A 24,195-nucleotide genomic window follows, 5' to 3' on the forward strand; every position below is an offset into this window, starting at 1 on the left:
TGTATATATGGGTTCCGGTTCATGTATATATGGCTTCTGGTTCATGTGTATATTGCTTCTGGTTCATGTGTATATTGCTTCTGGTTCATGTATATATGGCTTCTGGTTCATGTATATATGGCTTCTTATTCATGTATATATGGCTTCTGATTCATGTATATATGGCTTCTGGGTCATGTATATATGGCTTCTGGATCATGTATATATGGGTTCTGGTTCATGTATATATGGCTTCTGGTTCATGTGTATATTGCTTCTGGTTCATGTGTATATTGCTTCTGGTTCATGTATATATGGCTTCTGGTTCATGTATATATGGCTTCTGGGTCATGTATATATAGCTTCTGGTTCATGTATATATGGCTTCTGGTTCATGCATATATGGCTTCTGGTTCCTGTATATATGGCTTCTGGTTCATGTATATATGGCTGCTGGTTCATGTATATATGGCTTCTGGATCATGTATATATGGCTTCTGGTTCATGTATATATGGCTTCTGGTTCATGTATATATGGCTTCTGGTTCATGTATATATTGCTTCTGGATCATGTATATATGGCTTCTGGATCATGTATATGGCTTCTGGGTAATGTATATATGGCTTCTGGTTCATGTATATATAGCTTCCGGATCATGTATATATGGCTTTTGATTCATGTATATATGGCTTCTGGTCCATGTATATATGGCTTCTGGTTCATGTATATATGGCTTCTGGTTCATGTATATATAGCTTCTGGTTCATGTATATATGGCTTCTGGTTCATGTATATATGGCTTCTGATTCATGTGTATATTGCTTCTGGTTCATGTATATATGCCTTCTGGTTCCTGTATATATGGCTTCTGGTTCATGTATATATGGCTGCTGGTTCATGTATATATGGCTTCTGGATCATGTATATATGGCTTCTGGTTCATGTATATATGGCTTCTGGTTCATGTATATATGGCTTCTGGGTCATGTATATATGGCTTCTGGATCATGTATATATGGGTTCTGGTTCATGTATATATGGCTTCTGTTTCATGTATATATGGCTTCTGGTTCATGTGTATATTGCTTCTGGTTCATGTATATATGGCTTCTGGTTCATGTATATATGGCTTCTGATTCATGTATATATGGCTTCTGGGTCATGTATATATGGCTTCTGGATCATGTATATATTGGTTCTGGTTCATGTATATATGGCTTCTGGTTCATGTGTATATTGCTTCTGGTTCATGTATATATGGCTTCTGGTTCATGTATATATGGCTTCTGGTTCATGTATATATGGCTTCTGGGTAATGTATATATAGCTTCTGGTTCATGTATATATGGCTTCTGGTTCATGCATATATGGCTTCTGGTTCATGCATATATGGCTTCTGGGTAATGTATATATGGCTTCTGGATCATGTATATATGGCTTCTGGTTCCTGTATATATGGCTTCTGGTTCATGTATATATGGCTGCTGGTTCATGTATATATGGCTTCTGGTTCATGTATATATGGCTTCTGGTTCATGTGTATATGGCTTCTGGTTCATGTATATATGGCTTCTGGTTCATGTATATATGGCTTTTGCTTCATGTATATATGCCTTCTGGTTCATGTATATATGGCTTCTGTTTCATGTATATATGGCTTCTGATTCATGTGTATATTGCTTCTGGTTCATGTATATATGCCTTCTGGTTCCTGTATATATGGCTTCTGGTTCATGTATATATGGCTGCTGGTTCATGTATATATGGCTTCTGGATCATGTATATATGGCTTCTGGTTCATGTATATATGGCTTCTGGTTCATGTATATATGGCTTCTGGTTCATGTATATATTTCTTCTGGATCATGTATATATGGCTTCTGGATCATGTATATGGCTTCTGGTCCATGTATATATGGCTTCTGGTTCATGTATATATGGCTTCTGGTTCATGTATATATGGCTTCTGGTTCATGTATATATGGCTTCTGGGTCATGTATATATGGCTTCTGGTTCATGTATATATGGCTTCTTATTCATGTATATATGGCTTCTGATTCATGTATATATGGCTTCTGGGTCATGTATATATGGCTTCTGGATCATGTATATATGGGTTCTGGTTCATGTATATATGGCTTCTGGTTCATGTGTATATTGCTTCTGGTTCATGTGTATATTGCTTCTGGTTCATGTATATATGGCTTCTGGTTCATGTATATATGGCTTCTGGGTCATGTATATATAGCTTCTGGTTCATGTATATATGGCTTCTGGTTCATGCATATATGGCTTCTGGTTCCTGTATATATGGCTTCTGGTTCATGTATATATGGCTGCTGGTTCATGTATATATGGCTTCTGGATCATGTATATATGGCTTCTGGTTCATGTATATATGGCTTCTGGTTCATGTATATATGGCTTCTGGTTCATGTATATATTGCTTCTGGATCATGTATATATGGCTTCTGGATCATGTATATGGCTTCTGGGTCATGTATATATGGCTTCTGGTTCATGTATATATAGCTTCCGGATCATGTATATATGGCTTTTGATTCATGTATATATGGCTTCTGGTCCATTTATATATGGCTTCTGGTTCATGTATATATGGCTTCTGGTTCATGTATATATGGCTTCTGGTTGATGTATATATGGCTTCTGGTTCATGTGTATATTGCTTCTGGTTCATGTGTATATTGCTTCTGGTTCATGTATATATGGCTTCTGGTTCATGTATATATGGCTTCTTATTCATGTATATATGGCTTCTGGTTGATGTATATATGGCTTCTGGTTCATGTATATATAGCTTCTGGTTCATGTATATATGGCTTCTGGTTCATGTATATATGGCTTCTGGTTCATGTATATATGGCTTCTGGGTCATGTATATATGGCTTCTGGATCATGTATATATGGGTTCTGGTTCATGTATATATGGCTTCTGTTTCATGTATATATGGCTTCCGGTTCATGTGTATATTGCTTCTGGTTCATGTATATATGGCTTCTGGTTCATGTATATATGGCTTCTGATTCATGTATATATGGCTTCTGGGTCATGTATATATGGCTTCTGGATCATGTATATATGGGTTCCGGTTCATGTATATATGGCTTCTGGTTCATGTGTATATTGCTTCTGGTTCATGTGTATATTGCTTCTGGTTCATGTATATATGGCTTCTGGTTCATGTATATATGGCTTCTTATTCATGTATATATGGCTTCTGATTCATGTATATATGGCTTCTGGGTCATGTATATATGGCTTCTGGATCATGTATATATGGGTTCTGGTTCATGTATATATGGCTTCTGGTTCATGTGTATATTGCTTCTGGTTCATGTGTATATTGCTTCTGGTTCATGTATATATGGCTTCTGGTTCATGTATATATGGCTTCTGGGTCATGTATATATAGCTTCTGGTTCATGTATATATGGCTTCTGGTTCATGCATATATGGCTTCTGGTTCCTGTATATATGGCTTCTGGTTCATGTATATATGGCTGCTGGTTCATGTATATATGGCTTCTGGATCATGTATATATGGCTTCTGGTTCATGTATATATGGCTTCTGGTTCATGTATATATGGCTTCTGGTTCATGTATATATTGCTTCTGGATCATGTATATATGGCTTCTGGATCATGTATATGGCTTCTGGGTAATGTATATATGGCTTCTGGTTCATGTATATATAGCTTCCGGATCATGTATATATGGCTTTTGATTCATGTATATATGGCTTCTGGTCCATGTATATATGGCTTCTGGTTCATGTATATATGGCTTCTGGTTCATGTATATATAGCTTCTGGTTCATGTATATATGGCTTCTGGTTCATGTATATATGGCTTCTGATTCATGTGTATATTGCTTCTGGTTCATGTATATATGCCTTCTGGTTCCTGTATATATGGCTTCTGGTTCATGTATATATGGCTGCTGGTTCATGTATATATGGCTTCTGGATCATGTATATATGGCTTCTGGTTCATGTATATATGGCTTCTGGTTCATGTATATATGGCTTCTGGGTCATGTATATATGGCTTCTGGATCATGTATATATATTTGGGTTCTGGTTCATGTATATATGGCTTCTGTTTCATGTATATATGGCTTCTGGTTCATGTGTATATTGCTTCTGGTTCATGTATATATGGCTTCTGGTTCATGTATATATGGCTTCTGATTCATGTATATATGGCTTCTGGGTCATGTATATATGGCTTCTGGATCATGTATATATTGGTTCTGGTTCATGTATATATGGCTTCTGGTTCATGTGTATATTGCTTCTGGTTCATGTATATATGGCTTCTGGTTCATGTATATATGGCTTCTGGTTCATGTATATATGGCTTCTGGGTAATGTATATATAGCTTCTGGTTCATGTATATATGGCTTCTGGTTCATGCATATATGGCTTCTGGTTCATGCATATATGGCTTCTGGGTAATGTATATATGGCTTCTGGATCATGTATATATGGCTTCTGGTTCCTGTATATATGGCTTCTGGTTCATGTATATATGGCTGCTGGTTCATGTATATATGGCTTCTGGTTCATGTATATATGGCTTCTGGTTCATGTGTATATGGCTTCTGGTTCATGTATATATGGCTTCTGGTTCATGTATATATGGCTTTTGCTTCATGTATATATGCCTTCTGGTTCATGTATATATGGCTTCTGTTTCATGTATATATGGCTTCTGATTCATGTGTATATTGCTTCTGGTTCATGTATATATGCCTTCTGGTTCCTGTATATATGGCTTCTGGTTCATGTATATATGGCTGCTGGTTCATGTATATATGGCTTCTGGATCATGTATATATGGCTTCTGGTTCATGTATATATGGCTTCTGGTTCATGTATATATGGCTTCTGGTTCATGTATATATGGCTTCTGGTTCATGTATATATTTCTTCTGGATCATGTATATATGGCTTCTGGATCATGTATATGGCTTCTGGTCCATGTATATATGGCTTCTGGTTCATGTATATATGGCTTCTGGTTCATGTATATATGGCTTCTGGTTCATGTATATATGGCTTCTGGGTCATGTATATATGGCTTCTGGTTCATGTATATATGGCTTCTTATTCATGTATATATGGCTTCTGATTCATGTATATATGGCTTCTGGGTCATGTATATATGGCTTCTGGATCATGTATATATGGGTTCTGGTTCATGTATATATGGCTTCTGGTTCATGTGTATATTGCTTCTGGTTCATGTGTATATTGCTTCTGGTTCATGTATATATGGCTTCTGGTTCATGTATATATGGCTTCTTATTCATGTATATATGGCTTCTGATTCATGTATATATGGCTTCTGGGTCATGTATATATGGCTTCTGGATCATGTATATATGGGTTCTGGTTCATGTATATATGGCTTCTGGTTCATGTGTATATTGCTTCTGGTTCATGTGTATATTGCTTCTGGTTCATGTATATATGGCTTCTGGTTCATGTATATATGGCTTCTGGGTCATGTATATATAGCTTCTGGTTCATGTATATATGGCTTCTGGTTCATGCATATATGGCTTCTGGTTCCTGTATATATGGCTTCTGGTTCATGTATATATGGCTGCTGGTTCATGTATATATGGCTTCTGGATCATGTATATATGGCTTCTGGTTCATGTATATATGGCTTCTGGTTCATGTATATATGGCTTCTGGTTCATGTATATATTGCTTCTGGATCATGTATATATGGCTTCTGGATCATGTATATGGCTTCTGGGTCATGTATATATGGCTTCTGGTTCATGTATATATAGCTTCCGGATCATGTATATATGGCTTTTGATTCATGTATATATGGCTTCTGGTCCATTTATATATGGCTTCTGGTTCATGTATATATGGCTTCTGGTTCATGTATATATGGCTTCTGGTTGATGTATATATGGCTTCTGGTTCATGTATATATAGCTTCTGGTTCATGTATATATGGCTTCTGGTTCATGTATATATGGCTTCTGGTTCATGTATATATGGCTTCTGGGTCATGTATATATGGCTTCTGGATCATGTATATATGGGTTCTGGTTCATGTATATATGGCTTCTGTTTCATGTATATATGGCTTCCGGTTCATGTGTATATTGCTTCTGGTTCATGTATATATGGCTTCTGGTTCATGTATATATGGCTTCTGATTCATGTATATATGGCTTCTGGGTCATGTATATATGGCTTCTGGATCATGTATATATGGGTTCCGGTTCATGTATATATGGCTTCTGGTTCATGTGTATATTGCTTCTGGTTCATGTATATATGGCTTCTGGTTCATGTATATATGGCTTCTTATTCATGTATATATGGCTTCTGATTCATGTATATATGGCTTCTGGGTCATGTATATATGGCTTCTGGATCATGTATATATGGCTTCTGGTTCATGTATATATGGCTTCTGGTTCATGTATATATGGCTTCTGGTTCATGTATATATGGCTTCTGGGTCATGTATATATGGCTTCTGGGTCATGTATATATGGCTTCTTATTCATGTATATATGGCTTCTGATTCATGTATATATGGCTTCTGGGTCATGTATATATGGCTTCTGGATCATGTATATATGGGTTCTGGTTCATGTATATATGGCTTCTGGTTCATGTGTATATTGCTTCTGGTTCATGTATATATGGCTTCTGGTTCATGTATATATGGCTTCTGGTTCATGTATATATGGCTTCTGGGTCATGTATATATAGCTTCTGGTTCATGTATATATGGCTTCTGGTTCATGCATATATGGCTTCTGGTTCATGCATATATGGCTTCTGGGTAATGTATATATGGCTTCTGGATCATGTATATATGGGTTCTGGTTCATGTATATATGGCGTCTGTTTCATGTATATATGGCTTCTGATTCATGTGTATATTGCTTCTGGTTCATGTATATATTGCTTCTGGTTCATGTATATATGGCTTCTGGTTCATGTATATATGGCTTCTGGTTCATGTATATATGGCTTCTGGTTCATGTGTATATGGCTTCTGGTTCATGTATATATGGCTTCTGGTTCATGTATATATGGCTTTTGCTTCATGTATATATGCCTTCTGGTTCATGTATATATGCCTTCTGGTTCCTGCATATATGGCTTCTGGTTCATGTATATATTGCTTCTGGATCATGTATATATGGCTTCTGGATCATGTATATATGGCTTCTGGTTCATGTATATATGGCCTCTGGTTCATGTATATATTGCTTCTGGTTCATGTATATATGGCTTCTGTTTCATGTATATATGGCTTCTGATTCATGTGTATATTGCTTCTGGTTCATGTATATATGCCTTCTGGTTCCTGTATATATGGCTTCTGGTTCATGTATATATGGCTGCTGGTTCATGTATATATGGCTTCTGGATTATGTATATATGGCTTCTGGTTCATGTATATATGGCTTCTGGTTCATGTATATATGGCTTCTGGTTCATGTATATATTGCTTCTGGATCATGTATATATGGCTTCTGGATCATGTATATGGCTTCTGGTCCATGTATATATGGCTTCTGGTTCATATATATATGGCTTCTGGTTCATGTATATATGGCTTCTGGTTCATGTATATATGGCTTCTGGGTCATGTATATATGGCTTCTGGTTCATGTATATATGGCTTCTTATTCATGTATATATGGCTTCTGATTCATGTATATATGGCTTCTGGGTCATGTATATATGGCTTCTGGATCATGTATATATGGGTTCTGGTTCATGTATATATGGCTTCTGGTTCATGTGTATATTGCTTCTGGTTCATGTGTATATTGCTTCTGGTTCATGTATATATGGCTTCTGGTTCATGTATATATGGCTTCTTATTCATGTATATATGGCTTCTGATTCATGTATATATGGCTTCTGGGTCATGTATATATGGCTTCTGGATCATGTATATATGGGTTCTGGTTCATGTATATATGGCTTCTGGTTCATGTGTATATTGCTTCTGGTTCATGTGTATATTGCTTCTGGTTCATGTATATATGGCTTCTGGTTCATGTATATATGGCTTCTGGGTCATGTATATATAGCTTCTGCTTCATGTATATATGGCTTCTGGTTCATGCATATATGGCTTCTGGTTCCTGTATATATGGCTTCTGGTTCATGTATATATGGCTGCTGGTTCATGTATATATGGCTTCTGGATCATGTATATATGGCTTCTGGTTCATGTATATATGGCTTCTGGTTCATGTATAAATGGCTTCTGGTTCATGTATATATTGCTTCTGGATCATGTATATATGGCTTCTGGATCATGTATATGGCTTCTGGGTCATGTATATATGGCTTCTGGTTCATGTATATATAGCTTCCGGATCATGTATATATGGCTTTTGATTCATGTATATATGGCTTCTGGTCCATGTATATATGCCTTCTGGTTCATGTATATATGGCTTCTGGTTCATGTATATATGGCTTCTGGTTGATGTATATATGGCTTCTGGTTCATGTATATATAGCTTCTGGTTCATGTATATATGGCTTCTGGTTCATGTATATATGGCTTCTGGTTCATGTATATATGGCTTCTGGGTCATGTATATATGGCTTCTGGATCATGTATATATGGGTTCTGGTGCATGTATATATGGCTTCTGTTTCATGTATATATGGCTTCCGGTTCATGTGTATATTGCTTCTGGTTCATGTATATATGGCTTCTGGTTCATGTATATATGGCTTCTGATTCATGTATATATGGCTTCTGGGTCATGTATATATGGCTTCTGGATCATGTATATATGGGTTCCGGTTCATGTATATATGGCTTCTGGTTCATGTGTATATTGCTTCTGGTTCATGTGTATATTGCTTCTGGTTCATGTATATATGGCTTCTGGTTCATGTATATATGGCTTCTTATTCATGTATATATGGCTTCTGGTTCATGTATATATGGCTTCTGGTTCATGTATATATAGCTTCTGGTTCATGTATATATGGCTTCTGGTTCATGTATATATGGCTTCTGGTTCATGTATATATGGCTTCTGGGTCATGTATATATGGCTTCTGGATCATGTATATATGGGTTCTGGTTCATGTATATATGGCTTCTGTTTCATGTATATATGGCTTCCGGTTCATGTGTATATTGCTTCTGGTTCATGTATATATGGCTTCTGGTTCATGTATATATGGCTTCTGGATCATGTATATATGGGTTCCGGTTCATGTATATATGGCTTCTGGTTCATGTGTATATTGCTTCTGGTTCATGTGTATATTGCTTCTGGTTCATGTATATATGGCTTCTGGTTCATGTATATATGGGTTCCGGTTCATGTATATATAGCTTCTGCTTCATGTATATATGGCTTCTGGTTCATCCATATATGGCTTCTGGTTCCTGTATATATGGCTTCTGGTTCATGTATATATGGCTGCTGGTTCATGTATATATGGCTTCTGGATCATGTATATATGGCTTCTGGTTCATGTATATATGGCTTCTGGTTCATGTATATATGGCTTCTGGTTCATGTATATATTGCTTCTGGATCATGTATATATGGCTTCTGGATCATGTATATGGCTTCTGGGTCATGTATATATGGCTTCTGGTTCATGTATATATAGCTTCCGGATCATGTATATATGGCTTTTGATTCATGTATATATGGCTTCTGGTCCATGTATATATGGCTTCTGGTTCATGTATATATGGCTTCTGGTTCATGTATATATGGCTTCTGGTTGATGTATATATGGCTTCCGGTTCATGTATATATAGCTTCTGGTTCATGTATATATGGCTTCTGGTTCATGTATATATGGCTTCTGGTTCATGTATATATGGCTTCTGGGTCATGTATATATGGCTTCTGGATCATGTATATATGGGTTCTGGTTCATGTATATATGGCTTCTGTTTCATGTATATATGGCTTCCGGTTCATGTGTATATTGCTTCTGGTTCATGTATATATGGCTTCTGGTTCATGTGTATATGGCTTCTGGTTCATGTATATATGGCTTCTGGTTCATGTATATATGGCTTTTGCTTCATGTATATATGCCTTCTGGTTCATGTATATATGGCTTCTGTTTCATGTATATATGGCTTCTGATTCATGTGTATATTGCTTCTGGTTCATGTATATATGCCTTCTGGTTCCTGTATATATGGCTTCTGGTTCATGTATATATGGCTGCTGGTTCATGTATATATGGCTTCTGGATCATGTATATATGGCTTCTGGTTCATGTATATATGGCTTCTGGTTCATGTATATATGGCTTCTGGTTCATGTATATATTGCTTCTGGATCATGTATATATGGCTTCTGGATCATGTATATGGCTTCTGGTCCATGTATATATGGCTTCTGGTTCATGTATATATGGCTTCTGGTTCATGTATATATGGCTTCTGGTTCATGTATATATGGCTTCTGGGTCATGTATATATGGCTTCTGGTTCATGTATATATGGCTTCTTATTCATGTATATATGGCTTCTGATTCATGTATATATGGCTTCTGGGTCATGTATATATGGCTTCTGGATCATGTATATATGGGTTCTGGTTCATGTATATATGGCTTCTGGTTCATGTGTATATTGCTTCTGGTTCATGTGTATATTGCTTCTGGTTCATGTATATATGGCTTCTGGTTCATGTATATATGGCTTCTTATTCATGTATATATGGCTTCTGATTCATGTATATATGGCTTCTGGGTCATGTATATATGGCTTCTGGATCATGTATATATGGGTTCTGGTTCATGTATATATGGCTTCTGGTTCATGTGTATATTGCTTCTGGTTCATGTGTATATTGCTTCTGGTTCATGTATATATGGCTTCTGGTTCATGTATATATGGCTTCTGGGTCATGTATATATAGCTTCTGGTTCATGTATATATGGCTTCTGGTTCATGCATATATGGCTTCTGGTTCCTGTATATATGGCTTCTGGTTCATGTATATATGGCTGCTGGTTCATGTATATATGGCTTCTGGATCATGTATATATGGCTTCTGGTTCATGTATATATGGCTTCTGGTTCATGTATATATGGCTTCTGGTTCATGTATATATTGCTTCTGGATCATGTATATATGGCTTCTGGATCATGTATATGGCTTCTGGGTCATGTATATATGGCTTATGGTTCATGTATATATAGCTTCCGGATCATGTATATATGGCTTTTGATTCATGTATATATGGCTTCTGGTCCATGTATATATGGCTTCTGGTTCATGTATATATGGCTTCTGGTTGATGTATATATGGCTTCTGGTTCATGTATATATAGCTTCTGGTTCATGTATATATGGCTTCTGGTTCATGTATATATGGCTTCTGGTTCATGTATATATGGCTTCTGGGTCATGTATATATGGCTTCTGGATCATGTATATATGGGTTCTGGTTCATGTATATATGGCTTCTGTTTCATGTATATATGGCTTCCGGTTCATGTGTATATTGCTTCTGGTTCATGTATATATGGCTTCTGGTTCATGTATATATGGCTTCTGATTCATGTATATATGGCTTCTGGGTCATGTATATATGGCTTCTGGATCATGTATATATGGGTTCCGGTTCATGTATATATGGCTTCTGGTTCATGTGTATATTGCTTCTGGTTCATGTATATATGGCTTCTGGTTCATGTATATATGGCTTCTTATTCATGTATATATGGCTTCTGATTCATGTATATATGGCTTCTGGGTCATGTATATATGGCTTCTGGATCATGTATATATGGCTTCTGGTTCATGTATATATGGCTTCTGGTTCATGTATATATGGCTTCTGGTTCATGTATATATGGCTTCTGGGTCATGTATATATGGCTTCTGGGTCATGTATATATGGCTTCTTATTCATGTATATATGGCTTCTGATTCATGTATATATGGCTTCTGGGTCATGTATATATGGCTTCTGGATCATGTATATATGGGTTCTGGTTCATGTATATATGGCTTCTGGTTCATGTGTATATTGCTTCTGGTTCATGTATATATGGCTTCTGGTTCATGTATATATGGCTTCTGGTTCATGTATATATGGCTTCTGGGTCATGTATATATAGCTTCTGGTTCATGTATATATGGCTTCTGGTTCATGCATATATGGCTTCTGGTTCATGCATATATGGCTTCTGGGTAATGTATATATGGCTTCTGGATCATGTATATATGGGTTCTGGTTCATGTATATATGGCGTCTGTTTCATGTATATATGGCTTCTGATTCATGTGTATATTGCTTCTGGTTCATGTATATATTGCTTCTGGTTCATGTATATATGGCTTCTGGTTCATGTATATATGGCTTCTGGTTCATGTATATATGGCTTCTGGTTCATGTGTATATGGCTTCTGGTTCATGTATATATGGCTTCTGGTTCATGTATATATGGCTTTTGCTTCATGTATATATGCCTTCTGGTTCATGTATATATGCCTTCTGGTTCCTGTATATATGGCTTCTGGTTCATGTATATATTGCTTCTGGATCATGTATATATGGCTTCTGGATCATGTATATATGGCTTCTGGTTCATGTATATATGGCTTCTGGTTCATGTGTATATTGCTTCTGGTTCATGTATATATGGCTTCTGTTTCATGTATATATGGCTTCTGATTCATGTGTATATTGCTTCTGGTTCATGTATATATGCCTTCTGGTTCCTGTATATATGGCTTCTGGTTCATGTATATATGGCTGCTGGTTCATGTATATATGGCTTCTGGATCATATATATATGGCTTCTGGTTCATGTATATATGGCTTCTGGTTCATGTATATATGGCTTCTGGTTCATGTATATATTGCTTCTGGATCATGTATATATGGCTTCTGGATCATGTATATGGCTTCTGGTCCATGTATATATGGCTTCTGGTTCATGTATATATGGCTTCTGGTTCATGTATATATGGCTTCTGGTTCATGTATATATGGCTTCTGGGTCATGTATATATGGCTTCTGGTTCATGTATATATGGCTTCTTATTCATGTATATATGGCTTCTGATTCATGTATATATGGCTTCTGGGTCATGTATATATGGGTTCTGGTTCATGTATATATGGCTTCTGGTTCATGTGTATATTGCTTCTGGTTCATGTGTATATTGCTTCTGGTTCATGTATATATGGCTTCTGGTTCATGTATATATGGCTTCTTATTCATGTATATATGGCTTCTGATTCATGTATATATGGCTTCTGGGTCATGTATATATGGCTTCTGGATCATGTATATATGGGTTCTGGTTCATGTATATATGGCTTCTGGTTCATGTGTATATTGCTTCTGGTTCATGTGTATATTGCTTCTGGTTCATGTATATATGGCTTCTGGTTCATGTATATATGGCTTCTGGGTCATGTATATATAGCTTCTGGTTCATGTATATATGGCTTCTGGTTCATGCATATATGGCTTCTGGTTCCTGTATATATGGCTTCTGGTTCATGTATATATGGCTGCTGGTTCATGTATATATGGCTTCTGGATCATGTATATATGGCTTCTGGTTCATGTATATATGGCTTCTGGTTCATGTATATATGGCTTCTGGTTCATGTATATATTGCTTCTGGATCATGTATATATGGCTTCTGGATCATGTATATGGCTTCTGGGTCATGTATATATGGCTTCTGGTTCATGTATATATAGCTTCCGGATCATATATATATGGCTTTTGATTCATGTATATATGGCTTCTGGTCCATGTATATATGGCTTCTGGTTCATGTATATATGGCTTCTGGTTCATGTATATATGGCTTCTGGTTGATGTATATATGGCTTCTGGTTCATGTATATATAGCTTCTGGTTCATGTATATATGGCTTCTGGTTCATGTATATATGGCTTCTGGTTCATGTATATATGGCTTCTGGGTCATGTATATATGGCTTCTGGATCATGTATATATGGGTTCTGGTTCATGTATATATGGCTTCTGTTTCATGTATATATGGCTTCCGGTTCATGTGTATATTGCTTCTGGTTCATGTATATATGGCTTCTGGTTCATGTATATATGGCTTCTGATTCATGTATATATGGCTTCTGGGTCATGTATATATGGCTTCTGGATCATGTATATATGGGTTCCGGTTCATGTATATATGGCTTCTGGTTCATGTGTATATTGCTTCTGGTTCATGTATATATGGCTTCTGGTTCATGTATATATGGCTTCTTATTCATGTATATATGGCTTCTGATTCATGTATATATGGCTTCTGGGTCATGTATATATGGCTTCTGGATCATGTATATATGGCTTCTGGTTCATGTATATATGGCTTCTGGTTCATGTATATATGGCTTCTGGGTCATGTATATATGGCTTCTGGGTCATGTATATATGGCTTCTTATTCATGTATATATGGCTTCTGATTCATGTATATATGGCTTCTGGGTCATGTATATATGGCTTCTGGATCATGTATATATGGGTTCTGGTTCATGTATATATGGCTTCTGGTTCATGTATATATGGCTTCTGGGTCATGTATATATAGCTTCTGGTTCATGTATATATGGCTTCTGGTTCATGCATATATGGCTTCTGGTTCATGCATATATGGCTTCTGGGTAATGTATATATGGCTTCTGGATCATGTATATATGGGTTCTGGTTCATGTATATATGGCGTCTGTTTCATGTATATATGGCTTCTGATTCATGTGTATATTGCTTCTGGTTCATGTATATATTGCTTCTGGTTCATGTATATATGGCTTCTGGTTCATGTATATATGGCTTCTGGTTCATGTATATATGGCTTCTGGTTCATGTGTATATGGCTTCTGGTTCATGTATATATGGCTTCTGGTTCATGTATATATGGCTTTTGCTTCATGTATATATGCCTTCTGGTTCATGTATATATGCCTTCTGGTTCCTGTATATATGGCTTCTGGTTCATGTATATATTGCTTCTGGATCATGTATATATGGCTTCTGGATCATGTATTTGGCTTCTGGGTCATGTATATATGGCTTCTGGGTCATGTATATATGGGTTCTGGTTCATGTATATATGGCTTCTGTTTCATGTATATATGGCTTCTGGTTCATGTGTATATTGCTTCTGGTTCATGTATATATGGCTTCTGGTTCATGTATATATGGCTTCTGATTCATGTATATATGGCTTCTGGGTCATGTATATATCGCTTCTGGATCATGTATATATGGCTTCTGGATCATGTATATATGGGTTCTGGTTCATGTATATATGGCTTCTGGTTCATGTGTATATTGCTTCTGGTGCATGTATATATGGCTTCTGGTTCATGTATATATGGCTTCTGGTTCATGTATATATGGCTTCTGATTCATGGATATATGGCTTCTGGTTCATGTATATATGGCTTCTGGTTCATGTATATATGGCTTTTGCTTCATGTATATATGCCTTCTGGTTCATGTATATATGCCTTCTGGTTCCTGTATATATGGCTTCTGGTTCATGTATATATGGCTGCTGGTTCATGTATATATGGCTTCTGGATCATGTATATATGGCTTCTGGTTCATGTATATATGGCTTCTGGTTCATGTATATATGGCTTCTGGTTCATGTATATATTGCTTCTGGATCATGTATATATGGCTTCTGGATCATGTATATGGCTTCTGGGTCATGTATATATGGCTTGTGGTTCATGTATATATAGCTTCCAGATTATGTATATTTGGCTTTTGATTCATGTATATATGGCTTCTGGTTCATGTATATATGGCTTCTGGGTCATGTATATATAGCTTCTGGTTCATGTATATATGGCTTCTGGTTCATGCATATATAGCTTCTGGTTCATGCATATATGGCTTCTGGGTAATGTATATATGGCTTCTGGATCATGTATATATGGGTTCTGGTTCATGTATATATGGCGTCTGTTTCATGTATATATGGCTTCTGATTCATGTGTATATTGCTTCTGGTTCATGTATATATTGCTTATGGTTCATGTATATATTGCTTCTGGTTCATGTATATATGGCTTCTGGTTCATGTATATATGGCTTCTGGTTCATGTGTATATGGCTTCTGGTTCATGTATATATGGCTTCTGGTTCATGTATATATGGCTTCTGGTTCATGTATATATGGCTTCTGATTCATGGATATATGGCTTCTGGTTCATGTATATATGGCTTCTGGTTCATGTATATATGCCTTCTGGTTCATGTATATATGCCTTCTGGTTCCTGTATATATGGCTTCTGGTTCATGTATATATGGCTGCTGGTTCATGTATATATGGCTTCTGGATCATGTATATATGGCTTCTGGTTCATGTATATATGGCTTCTGGTTCATGTATATATGGCTTCTGGTTCATGTATATATTGCTTCTGGATCATGTATATATGGCTTCTGGATCATGTATATGGCTTCTGGGTCATGTATATATGGCTTGTGGTTCATGTATATATAGCTTCCAGATCATGTATATTTGGCTTTTGATTCATGTATATATGGCTTCTGGTTCATGTATATATGGCTTCTGGGTCATGTATATATAGCTTCTGGTTCATGTATATATGGCTTCTGGTTCATGCATATATAGCTTCTGGTTCATGCATATATGGCTTCTGGGTAATGTATATATGGCTTCTGGATCATGTATATATGGGTTCTGGTTCATGTATATATGGCGTCTGTTTCATGTATATATGGCTTCTGATTCATGTGTATATTGCTTCTGGTTCATGTATATATTGCTTCTGGTTCATGTATATATTGCTTCTGGTTCATGTATATATGGCTTCTGGTTCATGTATATATGGCTTCTGGTTCATGTGTATATGGCTTCTGGTTCATGTATATATGGCTTCTGGTTCATGTATATATGGCTTTTGCTTCATGTATATATGCCTTCTGGTTCATGTATATATGCCTTCTGGTTCCTGTATATATGGCTTCTGGTTCATGTATATATTGCTTCTGGATCATGTATATATGGCTTCTGGATCATGTATATATGGCTTCTGGGTCATGTATATATGGGTTCTGGTTCATGTATATATGGGTTCTGGTTCATGTATATATGGCTTCTGTTTCATGTATATATGGCTTCCGGTTCATGTGTATATTGCTTCTGGTTCATGTATATATGGCTTCTGGTTCATGTATATATGGCTTCTGATTCATGTATATATGGCTTCTGGGTCATGTATATATCGCTTCTGGATCATGTATATATGGCTTCTGGATCATGTATATATGGGTTCTGGTTCATGTATATATGGCTTCTGGTTCATGTGTATATTGCTTCTGGTGCATGTATATATGGCTTCTGGTTCATGTATATATGGCTTCTGGTTCATGTATATATGGCTTCTGATTCATGGATATATGGCTTCTGGTTCATGTATATATGGCTTCTGGTTCATGTATATATGGCTTTTGCTTCATGTATATATGCCTTCTGGTTCATGTATATATGCCTTCTGGTTCATGTATATATGCCTTCTGGTTCCTGTATATATGGCTTCTGGTTCATGTATATATGGCTGCTGGTTCATGTATATATGGCTTCTGGATCATGTATATATGGCTTCTGGTTCATGTATATATGGCTTCTGGTTCATGTATATATGGCTTCTGGTTCATGTATATATTGCTTCTGGATCATGTATATATGGCTTCTGGATCATGTATATGGCTTCTGGGTCATGTATATATGGCTTGTGGTTCATGTATATATAGCTTCCAGATCATGTATATTTGGCTTTTGATTCATGTATATATGGCTTCTGGTTCATGTATATATGGTTTCTGGGTCATGTATATATGGCTTCTGGATCATGTATATATGGGTTCTGGTTCATGTATATATGGCTTGTTTCATGTATATATGGCTTCCGGTTCATGTGTATATTGCTTCTGGTTCATGTATATATGGCTTCTGGTTCATGTATATATGGCTTCTGATTCATATATATATGGCTTCTGGGTCATGTATATATGGCTTCTGGATCATGTATATATGGGTTCTGGTTCATGTGTATATTGCTTCTGGTTCATGTATATATGGCTTCTGGTTCATGTATATATGGCTTCTGATTCATATATATATGGCTTCTGGGTCATGTATATATGGCTTCTGGATCATGTATATATGGGTTCTGGTTCATGTATATTTGGCTTCTGGTTCATGTGTATATTGCTTCTGGTTCATGTATATATGGCTTCTGGTTCATGTATATATGGCTTCTGATTCATGGATATATGGCTTCTGGTTCATGTATATATGGCTTCTGGTTCATGTATATATAGCTTCCGGATCATGTATATATAGCTTCCGGATCATGTATATATGGCTTTTGATTCATGTATATATGGCTTCTGGTCCATGTATATATGGCTTCTGGTTCATGTATATATGGCTTCTGGTTCATGTATATATGGCTTCTGGTTGATGTATATATGGCTTCTGGTTCATGTATATATAGCTTCTGGTTCATGTATATATGGCTTTTGCTTCATGTATATATGCCTTCTGGTTCATGTATATATGGCTTCTGGTTCCTGTATATATGGCTTCTGGTTCATGTATATATGGCTGCTGGTTCATGTATATATGGCTTCTGGATCATGTATATATGGCTTCTGGTTCATGTATATATGGCTTCTGGTTCATGTATATATGGCTTCTGGTTCATGTATATATTGCTTCTGGATCATGTATATATGGCTTCTGGATCATGTATATGGCTTCTGGGTCATGTATATATGGCTTCTGGTTCATGTATATATAGCTTCCGGATCATGTATATATGGCTTTTGATTCATGTATATATGGCTTCTGGTCCATGTATATATGGCTTCTGGTTCATGTATATATGGCTTCTGGTTCATGTATATATGGCTTCTGGTTCATGTATATATGGCTTCTGGGTCATGTATATATGGCTTCTGGATCATGTATATATGGGTTCTGGTTCATGTATATATGGCTTCTGTTTCATGTATATATGGCTTCTGGTTCATGTGTAGTATATAGTGTAGTGTATAGTAGTGTATAGTGTAGTGTATAGTGTAGTGTGTAGTAGTGTATAGTGTAGTGTATAGTAGTGTATAGTAGTGTAGTGTATAGTGTAGTGTATAGTAGTGTATAGTGTAGTGTATAGTGTAGTGTATAGTGTAGTGTATAGTGTAGTGTATAATAGTGTTTAGTGTAGTGTATAGTGTAGTGTATAGTAGTGTAGTGTATAGTGTAGTGTATAGTAGTGTAGTGTATAGTAGTGTATAGTAGTGTAGTGTATAGTGTAGTGTATAGTTTAGTATAGTGTAGTGTATAGTGTAGTCTATAGTGTATAGTGTAGTGTATAGTTTAGTATACTAGTTATCACGTGACTAGTGTAGCTAGCCAGGTGGTGACCACACTCGTGCGTGCATCTCCACCCGTCCGTGTTTGCAAGTAAGTGCTCGTGTGTGTATGTGCACCCGCGTGTTTGTTCGTGTCTGTATGTACGCACACTGTTGCACATGGTTCGCTCGTGTGGGTGTGTAGTGGACCGCACTGCTCATGAAAACATTGCCTCGTTACGCGGTAAATGATGCGGCACAACGGGAGGGCACTGCAGGGATGAGGCTCTCCAGTCTTGGTGCTGTGAATTAAAACAGCGCCAGGGTGGAGCGTCCCATCCCTACAGCTCGTAGCTGTGACGGAGCGAGAGTGATCAGCGGACAGCCACCATGGTTGCCAGGTAAGGGGAGACTTCACCCGGAACTCTCTTCCACACGTGTTCCCCGTGAACATTGTCGCAATAAACGTACGATTAGGAATCTTTAAAATATCCGACCTTTGTTGTTCCGCAAGAATATTAACGCTCAAACTCGTATCGAACTCTTCATGAATTCACTTGGTCAAACAGTTCAGGTACTCGGCAAAGCATTTCACCACCCGGTATTCAACAGTTAAACAATCTACTCCAAATCAACACCGAAATGTCAAATTATCATCCACCATTGACTTCCACATCGATGAAGCCATTTGCCATGACGTCCAAGCCATTAAACACCGGAACAACGAACGTGCCATTCAAGTACATCTTGAAACCCATTATCAGAAGTAGTTTTTATTAAACAATAACTAAATAATAAACACGTTTACAATATTGAGCGAAGTTATAGTCAGGGACTTTTTCCAACTTTAGCTCAACAGGACCACAAAAGTTCAGATATGTGGTTCATAATAAATGAATCAATCTGATTGAAATCATCAACTGGCCAAACACTTTTCGATTTCAAGATCACATTATAAAAGAATAACATTTTAAATATAAGCGCACAACTTTATCTATCTGTGATGAGCGCTGCACTTTCCGTTGTTTTCATGCAGGGGGCGCTGCAAACCTACGCACCCCCTGCATGGGCGACGGAGGCGCAGGGACAGACGTTCGATTACGTTGGAATCGATCTGCAGACGGCGGTCTTCTCGCACGGCCAACAGCTACGTGTCGCCCTATCTCGATCCCGCAATCCCAAACAGGTGAAAGTCCGCATCGAACCGAACCCCCGGCAAGGCCGTCTACTTAACGTTGAGAGAAAATTCACACGAAATGTCCTTTTCAATGAAGTCTTCCAGATGTAAATTGATACAAGCTTTTAATGAGGAAATAAAATCATCTAATTCAAAACACAACACAATTCAAAGATGTTTCATTTTAAAACTTCAAAACGGAGCATGGGGTACTTGCGTGAATGCGTTCTTCGTGTGCAAATGTTGTGACTCTCCTGGCCTGAAGGCCGTCAATGTGTTGGACCATTAAATGGTGCACAGCGTCTCAACAACAGCAGTGGTGTTTGCTTCAACCGATAGGTAACGGACATCCAGACGTGAATCAGCAAGGAGCACTTCTAGTCCCAGTTAGACAAAATCTACGTCAACACGTAAGACAAAACTACAATTCGTGTTGTAGAGAATGTACCTCCTCCTATACGTGTAACTTTTAAGTGGTATGCCTTGTAACTGATGAATGATCCGAGCGTGCTCCCTATTTCAAAGACAATGAGTTGCTCCAGAGGCAGACGCTTCGTGGAACACAAAAACACCGTTTGACCTGTATCACAAGAACAACGGGTCTCACCTGAATTCTCTGTACAGGTTACTTTCAAACAGACACACCCACTTTGTCCTAACATCACTTATTCAATGTTTGACCCTTATAGATGCACAAAACCAGGCAAGTATACATTCTAAATTATTGACAGGCATATTAACAAAATTGGGTTACTGCAGTGAAATATACTGCATCACGTTACATCGTATTAACAAGCTTTTAAAAAAAAGTTGCATAGTCTGCTTCACAGTGTATGTAAAACATACTATTGTGTCATTCAAAACGAGTAGGCCATTGCATGCTGGCATCTGAGTGAAAATGTAGCAAATTCTAAACATTACCTACAAACTACACAACTGAGATGACGCATCAATCATCACCCCCTACTGACAGGCTCTTGTCCACATGCAGGCCGGTGCAGGGCCACCACCTTGTGCCACACAGGGGCAGCTGCTATTTGGGGATGCTCTTCGAGTGTTTCAGACGAGGTACGACACAAAACTCCGAGTTGCTGAGGCGATTAAGCAAGCACCATGTAAAAGCAATTATTATAACATAGTGAATGCTTGGGAGCTTATTGGCTCTTGCTCCTGGTTAGAGATCTACCCAACCCACGGGCCCACAAAGTGTTCAACTTCACATTCTTGTCATTAAAGGCCTGTGACGAAGGTGCATTTATTGTAGCGACATCGTCTCTGGCTTACACATCTACCGGGTCTCCACTTGACTTTGTGTTGTCTAGGAGCAAGTCCACCCACACCTCCACTTCCACAAACTGCTGGGAGTTGCCTCACTCTGCCTCAGTCAGAATTCTCCTCCTTCTTTACGTTGCCTTCATCAATGTGAAGGTCCCATTCTGGAAATGAATCTTCATCTTCACATTTCACCATCACCTCTTCATATTTCACCTTTATACCTTTAAAAGTGTCCAAGCTGGGATTTTCTTCCAGTTCGCGTTTCATGAGGGATGGGCTCATTGCGGCACTTTGACTTTCACAAGCTGATTTCAGACTCCGACTCCGCTCCTTGTGATGCTTTTGTGTTCTCTGGTGTCTTCGAAGATTTGATGAATCTGCAAACGGCTTCCCGCACAGAGCACACTTGAAGGGTTTCTCTCCTGTGTGTGTTCTCTGGTGTTTTACAAGATCGGATGACTGTGCAAATGCCTTCACGCACACACTGCACTTGAAGGGTTTCTCTCCCGTGTGTGTTCTCTGGTGTATTACAAGATTAGATGAATCTGAAAATGTTTTTCCGCACAGAGTACACTTGAAGGGTTTCTCTCCCGTGTGTGTTCTCTGGTGTTTTACAAGAGCAGATGACTGTGCAAATGCCTTCACGCACACACTACACTTGAAGGGTTTCTCTCCCGTGTGTGTTCTCTGGTGTACTTTAAGATGTGGTGACTGTGCAAACGCCATCCCGCATACAGTGCACTTGAAGGGTTTCTCTCCCGTGTGTGTTCTCTGGTGTATCACAAGATAACATGAATCTGAAAACGCCTTGCCGCACAGAGTACACTTGAAGGGTTTCTCTCCTGTGTGTGTTCTCTGGTGTTTTACAAGATCAGATGACTGTGCAAACGCCTTCACGCACACACTGCACTTGAAGGGTTTCTCTCCCGTGTGTGTTCTCTGGTGTACTTTAAGATGTGGTGACTGTGCAAACGCCTTCCCGCACAGAGTGCACCTGAAGGGTTTCTCTCCCGTGTGTGTTCTCTGGTGTATTACAAGATTACATGAATCTGAAAATGTTTTGCCACACAGAGTACACTTGAAGGGTTTCTCTCCTGTGTGTGTTCTCTGGTGTTTTTTAAGAGCAGATGACCATGAAAATGCCTTCCCACACACAGTACATTTGAAGGGTTTCTCTCCTGTGTGAGTTCTCTGGTGCCATGTCAAGTTTCCAGTCCGGTCCGTGCTGTATGCACGCTGGTCGCATTGTTGACTTGTCATACCGAGCTGCGCTGAGTGCCTTTGCTCCATCAGACCAATTCTGCAGAGGAAGCGTCAGCTGCAGACAGAAACAAAGAATATCCACACCATCTACACGTCAGGCACAGAGGAATGCACACGTGACTTACACGTCTATACTTATTAATATATTCATGATGTAGTGAAAAAGTTTCCCAAATTCATCAGATTTGATGAACGTGCAAATGCCTTCCCGCACAGAGTGCAGCTGAAGGGTTTCTCTCCACGGGCTGCTATGGCACACAGTGAGAGGGGAAATGTCATTAATATGCCTGAATGTTAACCCAAAACTCTAAGCACACAATTTCGGCTGACTACAAAAGAAATATTCATGAAAGCTAAATTCGGCTGACATAGCAAAGGGTGTTGAAAACAATACTATTTCTGTTATGCAGAAATGCATTAACGTTCAATCGCAACTCAGGTGTGAATCCAGGCTATGTCCTTGAATGCTGGGGATGAACAGTTCCGACTTCAGCTGAATGTGTGTGCTGTGTTAACTTCCTGTTTCCATTCGTATAAAGAGTTCCAGAGGAAAACTAAAATAAACTATCGTTTTTATATCCTCGTGTTCAACAGAGTAAATAGACATTACTGCATACACAAACTTGACACTGTCACATACTGCCATGAGTAAACAGGTGGTGGTGTGACCAGAACCATGCCTGACCACCTTCATCTGCTCAGCATTAATTCTTCCTCACTCCACCAAGTAATGAATCGAGGATCAATCAACATAGCCGAGGCTATCCGTGTCTCTGTCTCTCTCTCCCCGTGGTGAAGGTGTTCCCCTCCACACATTCAGAGTCAACAGCGGCACGCGCTTAGCGTCTTTGACCGATAGACATTGACGCACGTATTGTTGGTTCTTTCAGTAAAGTCACGTACATAGAAAATAAAAATAACAGATTAAATTCAATAAGATAAAGACCACTTGTGTTGCGATCGAAACGTCGTGGGTTATTTGCTTTATTTTAAATTAAATTTTTCATTTAATTTTATTATTTTATTTTCTATCTACGTGACTTTACCGAAAGAACCAAGAATATTAATTCCTGCAGT

At 37.8% G+C, this 24,195-nt stretch overlaps 1 long non-coding RNA gene across 1 annotated transcript in view; it reads right to left on the minus strand.

Moving 5' to 3' along the window:
• Positions 1 to 23,012: 23,012 nt before the first annotated feature.
• LOC142920117 (uncharacterized) overlaps positions 23,013 to 24,195 on the minus strand; it is a 470,991-nt gene continuing 469,808 nt past the window's right edge. The window contains exon 3 of the long non-coding RNA XR_012938677.1: positions 23,013 to 23,173. This is a non-coding gene — a long non-coding RNA (uncharacterized LOC142920117). The remainder of the gene's footprint in view (positions 23,174 to 24,195) is intronic.

This window comes from Petromyzon marinus, unplaced genomic scaffold (assembly GCF_048934315.1).
Source record: "Petromyzon marinus isolate PM22_M1 ecotype Great Lakes invasive population unplaced genomic scaffold, UKy_Petmar_22M1.pri1.0 PM_G_Scaffold_67, whole genome shotgun sequence".
NCBI classification, from domain to species: domain Eukaryota; kingdom Metazoa; phylum Chordata; class Hyperoartia; order Petromyzontiformes; family Petromyzontidae; genus Petromyzon; species Petromyzon marinus.